This window comes from Hordeum vulgare, chromosome 7H (assembly GCF_904849725.1).
Source record: "Hordeum vulgare subsp. vulgare chromosome 7H, MorexV3_pseudomolecules_assembly, whole genome shotgun sequence".
NCBI lineage: Eukaryota > Viridiplantae > Streptophyta > Magnoliopsida > Poales > Poaceae > Hordeum > Hordeum vulgare.
The window spans coordinates 303,072,166-303,081,481 of NC_058524.1; positions in this window are offsets into that span (position 1 = coordinate 303,072,166).

Sequence of the window (9,316 nt, forward strand, 5' to 3'; positions counted from 1 at the left end):
TGATATTTTGCCATGTTGCCCTTTTGCTTATTTTGTGTGATTTATTCCGTGCAAGATATGGATTACTTGTGAACTTGAGATATGCCCTTGGACATGTATGCTAGCCCCTGGTAATTTTGTTTGCTATAGAAATCCATGTTTAGGTGTTGTTTTCTTGTTGCCAACTTGCTAGAAAATAGTGTTGTTTTGAGATGTTGAAATATTTCTAAGTCGGGAATCTGTAATATTTTGTTGCTGTCTTACAATGAGATTTGCTAGTGATCTACATCCCCTTTGTGGTTGGTGCAATGGAGTTATTTGTAGTTCTTAAGAGTCTCTAGCATGTTGTAAATTTGTATTCCATTTTATTCCATGTAACAAATAGTTTTACTTCTGCCAATATGCCTTCTGGTTGAAAACTGCACTGTGAAAACTGTTAGTTTCACTAAGTGTGAAACTGTGTGCAACTTGCCATTTTGTGAGTTCTTTTCCTAGTGATCCATGCTTCCATGCTAGTTGTATTTAGTAAGGTGTTGTTGTGCATCCTAACCAATACTGCCTCATGTCTTGTTTGAGAATTTTAGAATTATGTAGCTTGTCGTATTAGGGTGTACAAAATGCCATGTTGCTGTTTTTGGCAGATTGTAGCTATTTCTTGTTTTGCTTGTAATTGTTGAACCGTTGCTTCGTTTCGAACGTGTCGTATATGAAACTTGCTTAGAATCTCGTGTAGTTTCATAATATCTTGCAGCCTTCATGGTTTGGAATGCATGTGGGTGTCATTTGCATACATATTGCATTCATGGCATCATATCTTGTGGTGACCATATCTTTTGAACCGTAACTCCGTTGGAGATGATCCATATATGTAAATCGACTAGAATGGCGCATAGATTCACGTGAATCTCTTTATTCTGCTGTTTAACAGATATTATAACATGTTAGTTCAGGTCTGGACAGATTTCTAAATTAACATATGGGGTCATTTCGGAGATGCTATATATTGTTTCTGACCTCACTTAAAATGCCTAGGTAGGTATTTTAATTATATTTCACCTCCTACCATGTTTATCAACATTTAATATTGACGTGTACCAAAACGGGAATGAATTAAGTAATTCAAATGTGTAGTTTCGTCAATATGTAACTCGTTGCATATTGAGCTTCACTTAATGTGTAGTGTTTGATTGTTGTGAATTGCCATGCCTTGCATAATTAAAATGGACATGCATCATATTTGGTTGTGCTTCATATCGTGCATGATCCGTGGTGAATATCGCGTGTTGATTCTTGTTTCTGGTTTGCTTCTTCTCGTTACAGTTCCGCAAGCGTGGCGCAATGCGAGGATCCGTTCGACTACGTTCGTTCACCTGCTTCACGGAGTTGTTCTTCTTCCAAGAATGATCACTGGCAAGATGATCATTTCCCTAGATATCATTACTATCAATGCCATGCTAGTTGTCTCATATCGTTCGCTATGTCTCGCCGCCTACCACCTGTTAAATGTCAGCCTCCCAACATTGACATGAAAACCTCTAACCTTTCCACAACCCAGCAAACCACCTTTTGCCTATGTTACTGCTTGCTCAGCCTTTCGATAGCATTGCTAGTTGTAGGTACAGTTGCTTCCATGTGATAACATAGGTTCCTTGTTATATCACCGTATTAATTGCTATTTAATTTAATAGACCTATATACTTGGTAAAAGGTGGAAGGCTCGACCTTTCTAGCCTGGTGTTTTGTTCTACCTTTGTTGCCTTAGTTTTGCATATCTGTGTTATATTACATAACTGAGCGCTCCTAACTCGTCTGGAAAGGCCCAACTTTGGTACTATTTGCCTAATAACTAATGAACCACATAGGGAGTAATTAACCAGAGGAAAATTATTCAACAACCTAGGTCAGTGCTCCTCATGTGTGTTTGTCCACCCACCTAGCACTCGGCGGTGCCACCTTGGGGCAACTCGAGGCGTGTGGCTATCGTCCACTTTGCATAGTCGGTTGATGCCCATAGACAGAGAGCGTGCGGCTCTAGATGCAGATCTGGCTCACCGGGTAGCCTTGCTGGACTTGTTTTATATTTTACGAAATATCTTGTGCATCGGGATTCCGGTGATGGTTTGGGCTATCTTATAGTTGAGGTTTTCCAGTAAGGAATCCGAGGAGATTACGAGTTTCGTGATCGAGGCTTTTTATGTGGATTGTGGTAGTTTGTGATGGACTAGTTGGAGCACTCCTGTAGGGTTAAATCTTTTGAAAAGCCGTGCCCGCGGTTACGTGGCAGACTTGGGAACTTTGTTTAACATCCATTTCTAGATAACTTGAAGTAAGCTTAATTAAAATGTGCCAACTGAGTGTGTAACAATGACTGTCTCTTTCACGAGCTCCTTCTCCGATCGAGGACACGGTGGGGTTATGTCTGACGTAAGTAGGGTTCAGGATCATTCATTTGATGATTATTTGTTCACGTCCGATATGCGTAGATCATCCCCTCTTTTATTCTTGTACTTGTAAGTTAGCGAGCTCAAATAAATGCTTGGTCGCTTGTTGCATCCTCACCACTTAACCATACCTCACCCATTAAGCTTTGTTAGTCTGGATACCTTTGGAAATGAGATTGCTGAGTCCGAGTGGGTCACAGATTACTACAACAACAGTTGGAGGTACATGTAAAGCAGTATTTGACGTGATCATGATGATTGTTCTATTTGGAGTTTCTTCTTCTTCTTCTGCATTGATCTAGGATGGGTTCCAGGCCGGCAGCCTCGGATAGCAAGGACGGACGTTGTTCTTTTATCGTTTGTTTTCGTCCATAGTAGGACCCTGATCTTCTACATGATGCTCGATTATGTTGTTGTACTCATGTGAACTTGATGTAGCTTGTGGCGAGTGTAAGACAATTCCATATACTCATCTCTTCAGTACACGTACTTATAACAATATCAATCTTGCAAAACAGCGATATGCGCTTCTATCCATGTTATGGCCCTCGAGCCAAAATAAGGATAGGATCGCGCTTTGGGCGTTACAAGTTGGTATCAGAGCGGTACCGACCTAGGAGTCCCCTTGATTGATCGAACTTCCCGAGTCGAGTCTAGTGGAAAACTATGTCGGGGAAATCGACACCTATGGTAAGCTCGAAGAGTCCCTTGATCATTCGCCGGAGGGAGAGAGGTGGCGAGCTGAGGGCGGAGCTAGCGATCAACACCGACAAGGTCGTTTACCTAGGTTCGGGCCGCTTGGCGCGTAAAACCCTACTCCTGCTTAGTTTGTATTGGGGGCTTACTGTATGGTGATTTGCTACAGTAACTTAGCTGGTGATTAGGGAGTCTCAAATCCCTAAAAGCCTAACCCCTAGAGAATGAGCCTTGGGTCTCCTTTTATAGGCAAACGGGTCGTATAGTGAACATGGTTCACCGCTCTTCTTCTATGGTGGTGTTAGGGGCAGTAAATGCCTTGTCTGTCCCCTGACCTGCAACAAGATGGTCACGACACGTACCCAGGTGGATCGATACCTGGGTCTTGCGCTGGCGCATGAAGGATGCGCAGGAGTGGTTGGACATGATGAGAGAAAGGAGCTTGCTAGCCTGGCGTCCCTGTCGGATGACTTGATTATGTCCTGGCAAGGAGAGCTTGCCGGGGGCTTGAACACCTTCGCGGCAAGGAGGGCTTCCCGGGGCCTTGCCAGTAATTGCGAGTCTTCCCGGCAAGGAGGGCTTGCCGGGGTCTTGCGAGTCTTCGGGAGTCTTCCTAGCAAGGAGGGCTTGCCGGGGCCTTGCGAATCTTCCCAGCAAGGAGGGTTTGCCAGGGCCTTGTATCTGGAGCTCTTGTACCTTATGTCGGGGAGTTGCCTCGGTGGGTCTTGGTTTGTCTTCCTACGAGTCTTCCTCGTGCTATGCTACGAGGGGCATTGCCGGTGCACGTGCACAAGCCTGGGGCACAAGGGACCCCAGTCTCTAGTGCACCGACAAGACTCCCCGGGCCTGGGCCACACACGCGCACGGGGCTTTGCTGGGCCAGGCCCAAAGTGGTGCACAGGCTTCCTTGACAGGGTACTCTATAGCTTTGGAGCCGTTGCAAACGGCCTTTCCCCACGTCGCGCATTGAACGCGTGAAGTGGGGAGGCGTGCGCAAAGTGGCCTCCCCACCTCCCGAAGCAGGCATGCGCAGTAACGGTCAGGCAAGTGGAGTTCGTGGCCTCAAAGGCTGTAGTCGTGGGAGGGCCCGCCCCCGCATGCATTGGTGTAGCAGGGCGGTTCCCTGTTCGCCCGTGATCATGGGTGATTGGGCGAGAGGGGTGGTGCTTTCTGGAGTGAGGAGAGCTAGCCCCTGCGCCTTGCCCTATAAGTTAGGAAGTTTGTGAGGGGGTTTTGCTCATCCGTCTAACTCCCCAAACATTCAGCACCCCCGGCTTGCATCTGCGGAGTCTTCTCTAGTTCCAGGTGGCGCTCGCCCCCAACCATGGCTAGGGGATGAGGGCAGCCACCATCGGCTGCCAGGACGACAAGGGGATCCCATTAAGATCATGCAACAGCTTCAGGGGCTGCAGCTGCGGAGGGCGGCACGAGCGCCCGAGGCGGCGGAGGGGCGAGGGGTGGCAGTCGCTTCGGAGGCCGTGGCCGGGAAAGGCGGAGTGCTACTCCAGCACCTCCGTCTTCTCCCCCGGTGCCGGATTCTCCTCCGTGGGGCGGGCACTCCGACGGGACGGCACTAGAGTTCGTCGTGGAACTGCACCGCGTCCCTCGGGGCCATCTACACCTCCCTCGCCCTTTTGCTAAGGCGATGGAGGCCGCCAAGCCTCCCGTCTTGTGGTTGCGGGCATACGGTTGCTCCCACGGTGCTATGCAGGTGCACGTGGAGTACCCGAAACACCGCTCCATGTTGCTCAGGCAGGGATGGAAAGCCTTCGCCCGCGCCCACAGCCTCGAGGATGGGCATGTCCTGCCCTTCAAGCTAGCGGAGGATAATATGCTATCCGTCAAGTTTTATGGGTGCTCAGGTGTGCGTCGCGGCTGCTGTGAAGAGAGCTCAAGGGGCGCCGTATGTCCCTCCTCGAGCGATAGCGAGGAGGAGGACAGCAGTGGCAGTGACACTCTTGACAGGTCAGGATCTCAAGGGGTCAAGTCGGAGAATGACTCCCCGAGCTCCGGCTGACTGCCGGCCATGCTGCCGAGGCCTGCTCATGCCTCTCCCCCTCCCGGTGGGGTTACCTTGCCGTAGCCGGCATCGACGCCTCGTCTTTGAGGAGGCGTGATTGCGGGCTCCGGCTTATTCAGCCCTTCCGGTCGCCCTGTCCTCCGCCCCCTTCTCCTTTGTGCAGTGCTGGTCTGATGACCCTCAAGTATAGGGGATCACAACCGTTTTCGAGGGTAGAGTATTCAACCAAAATTTGTTGGTTCGCACAAGGGGAAGCAAAAGAATATTCACAAGTATTAGCAGCTGAGTTTGTCAAATTCAACCACACCTGAAAGATTAGTGTTTGCAAGCAAAGTATCACTAGCAAAGTAATATGATAGCAATGGTGCCAGAAACGATCTGTTGACGGCAGACTATTCCTAACTGTTGTATCAATGGCGCCAGTAAATAGCACGTGGACGGGGAACTATTCTTCCCAGCAACGGCTCCAGAAAAGTCTTGCAATAGGTAACAGCAAAGTAGCAAGGAACAGCAGTAGCAGCAGCAACAAAGTAACAAGTAATAGCAGTAGCAACAGTAGCAGCAAAGTGGCCCAATCCCTTTTGTAGCCAGGGACAAGCCTAGACAAAGTAACGTAGCGAGGACCAGTAGTAAAAGACTCGTAGGCAATGGATCGGTGATGGATGAGTATGACAGATGTGATTCATCATGTAACAACTATAACACGGAGACATATGTAACTAGCTCCCATTCGTCAATCTAACCTAGGCATGTATTCCATATGTAGTCATACATGCTTAGGGAAAAGAACTTGCATGCCATCTATTGTCCATCCCTCCCATGACAGCGGGGTCCTAATGGAAACTACGGGATATTAAGGTTCTCCTTTTAATAAAGAACCGAACCAATGCATTAACACGTGGTGAATACATGAACTCCTCATACTATGGTCATCTCCGGGAGTGGTTCCGGCTATTGTCACTCCGGGGTTGCCGGGTCATAACACATAGTAGGTGACTACAACTTGCAAGATAGGATCTAAAACACACATATGTTGGCGACAACATAATAGGTTCAGATCTGAAATCATGGCACTCGGGCCCTAGTGACAAGCATTAAGAATAGCCAAGTAGTAGCAACATCAATCTAGAACATAGTGGATACTAGGGATCAATCCCCGTCAAGACTAACTCAATTACATGATAGATCTCATCCAACTCATCACCGTCTAGCAAGCCTACGATGAGATTACTCACGAACGGTGAAGAGCATCATGGAATTGTCGATGGAGGAAGGTTGATGATGACGATGGCGACGATTTCCCCTCTCCGGAGCCCCGAACGGACTCCAGATCTGTCCTCCAGATGAAGAACAGGATGTGGCAACGCCTCCGTATCGTAAAACGCGATGAAACCTTCTCTCTGATTTTTTTCCGGACGAGACAGAAGATATAGAGCTGAGTTTGGGGGCGCTGGTGCCACGTGGGCCCCACAAGCCCTCATGGTGCGGCCTAGGGGGGTGGCCGCGGCCTCTGGGCTTGTGGCCCACTGGCACGCCCCCTCCGGTGGATCTTTGTGCAGGTATTTTTCTTTTATTCCAGAAAAAATCTCCGTAAATTTTCAGGACGTTCCGAGAACTTTTATGTGTGCACAAAAACAACAGCATGGCAATTCTTCTGAAAACAGCGTTAGTCCGGGTTAGTTCCATTCAAATCATGCAAATTAGAGTCCAAAACAAGGGCAATAGAGTTCAGAAAAGTAGATACGACGGAGACGTATCAACTCCCCCAAGCTTATAGCCTTGCTTGTCCTCAAGCAACTCAGTTGACAAACTGAGAGAGACAAAAGAAAAACTTTGACGAACTCTGTTTGATCTTGTTGTTGCAACTATGTCTAACTCAAAACCAGAATTTCAGCAAGATCACAAGCAAACCACATAAGCAAATGACATATAGGTCTCACGGTAAACTCATATCAATGGCATAATCAACTAGCGAGCAAATAATAATAAGCCTCAAATGTCAACACTTCAATCAAAACAACATGAAGCAGTACGAATAGATGGTATCTCGCTAGCTCTTTCTGAGACCGCAAAACATAAATGTAGAGCACCTTCAAAGACCAAGGGCTGACTAAACATTGTAATTCATGGCAATGAAGATCCAGTCACAGTCATACTCAACACAGTTAAAAGCAAAGCATAAAAATGACAGAGGTGCTCTCTAATTGGTGCTTTTGTAAGAGGAGGATGACTCAACAGGAACATAAATAGACAGGCCCTACGCAGAGGGAAGCATTGATTTGCAGAGGTGCCAGAGCTCAAGCTTTGAAAACAGAGATAATAATTTTGGGTGGCATGCTTTCATTGTCAACGCAATGACTAAGAGTTCTCAACATCTTCCACGCTACACATGCTATAGGCGGTTCCCAAACAGAAAAGTAAAGTTTTGACTCCCCCACCACCAACCAATCACACTCCACGGCTAGCCGAATCCTCGGGTACCATCCATACAAACATCAATCCTGGGGGAGTTTTGATTGCAATTATCTTTTCGATTTGAGCATGGAACTGGGAATTCCAATTACCGACCCCTTTCTCGTGAATGATAGTGAATAAACACATATCGAGGATAACACGCCTAGCATGGAAGATACCAATAGCCCCCTATCACCACATGAGCGGTTCGGGCATGCAAAACAGATTATTTCTTGAAGGTTTAGAGAGTGGCGCATGCAAATTTACTTGGAACGGCAGGTAGATACCGCACATAGGTAGGTATGGTGGACTCATATGGAACAACTTTGGGTTTATGGGAGTGGATGCACAAGCAGTATTCCCGCTTAGTACAAGTGAAGGCTAGCAAAAGACTGGGAAGCGACCAACTAGAGAGCGACAACAGTCGTCAAAATACATTGAGATTAACTAGCATTGAGTGCAAGCATGAGTAGGACATAAATCACCATGAACATGAATATCATACAGGCTATGTTGATTTTGTTTCAACTACATGCATGAACATGCGCCAAGTGAAGCCACTTGAAACATTCAAAGGAGGATACCATCCTATCATACTACATCATAGTCATCTCAAAATTCATGTGGGCAACCAAGACAAACCATTATAAGCTCCTAGCTAAGTAAGCATGGCATAAGCAACTTTGATCTCTAAGTTTTCATTGCAAACATGTTTCTCTCACAACAAAGCTGAATCAGGCATGATGAGCTAGTCATATTTACAAAAACAAAATAGATCGAGTTCATACCAGCTTTTCCAAGCTCAGTCACTTCATCATATATCGTCATTATTGCCTTTCACTTGCACGGCCGAACGATGTGAACAATAATAAGCGTGCTCGTGCATTGGACTAAAACTGGAATCTGCAGGCAGACACAAAGGAGAAGACAAAGTAATATGGCTCTTTGAAAGCTAAACAGGTATGCATGCAAGAGCCACTAAACATTGTAACCAATATCTTCTACCTTGACCCAAAGAAAAAGAAAACTATTTACACGGGAAAGCTCCCAACAAGCAAAAGAAGAAAAAGAAAATATTTTTGGTTTTTCTTCAAACTAGACAGACACACGAAAAGAAAACGAGAAAAAGAAAATAAACTAACATGGATGATACAATGGCAAAGTGTGAACACGGACGAACAAAGTGAAAGCATAAGCAAGAATGTAAAGTCGGTGAGAACACGTACTCCCCCAAGCTCAGGCTTTTGGCCTAACTTGGTATACTCCCAAGGAGGGGAATAACCAGCTCCGGGGTACTCCGGGGTGGACTGAGGATGCCACTGCTGTGTGAGCTCTTCTGGCTCCCACTGATAAACCGATGTCTCATACTCAACTGGCGGCTCGGGCACGGGCACCTGTGGTTGGGCTAAGCCCCAATATGCGTAGATGTCCGAGGGCATAATAATGTACCTGCCTACATGAAGATTGAACAAAGAAGGAGCAGGGTAATAGTATCACGAGTACCCTGACTAAACACCAAGTTATAAATCATCCTTCTACTTATATCTCTATTAAGAAAGTCATGGCGAACCATGCTATCGTAATCTAGATATATCTCGGGAAGAAGGACCTCTTCTTCTTCCTCCAGTCTAATGGATATCTCAAAGTTTCTGGAAAGATGGGTAGCATAGATACCTCCATAGACAACACCTTTAGAATGGTTCAGGTTTAACCGTTGAGCTACTGT